Consider the following 560-nt stretch of genomic DNA (forward strand, 5'->3'; position numbering starts at 1 on the left):
TATATCACCTTACAGTACCAGCAGATTCCTTACATTGTATTCCTTTAGTGAATTCTGTAGCCAACAATATGTGGCATAGCCGATTAGGGCACGGTTCTCATGCCAAAATAAAATTCTTGCAATCTTTGAATGTAAATATAGATGCAGGAAAAGATAGTGTTTGTGATTGTTGCCATTTGGCTAAACAGAAAAGAATTCCTTTCATTCCTAGTAAATCCTCTACTACTGATTGCTTTCATTTAGTGCATATGGATATTTGGGGACCCTACCATGTTAGAACTGTGTTTGGTCATCAATACTTTCTCACCATTGTAGATGACTTTAGCAAGACTACATGGGTTTATCTTATGAGGGGTAAGGATGAAGTGAGACAACTTGTGCAGGGTTTCTGTGCTATGATTCATACTCAGTTTGGGAAAATGGTTAAATGTGTCAGAACAGATAATGGAAAGGAGTTCTTAATGCCAGAATTCTATCTCCAAAAGGGCATAATGCATCAGACTTCATGTGTATATACTCCTCAGCAGAATAGTGTGGTTGAGAGGAAACATGGTCATATT

This window comes from Ipomoea triloba, chromosome 16 (genome assembly GCF_003576645.1).
Source record: "Ipomoea triloba cultivar NCNSP0323 chromosome 16, ASM357664v1".
NCBI lineage: Eukaryota > Viridiplantae > Streptophyta > Magnoliopsida > Solanales > Convolvulaceae > Ipomoea > Ipomoea triloba.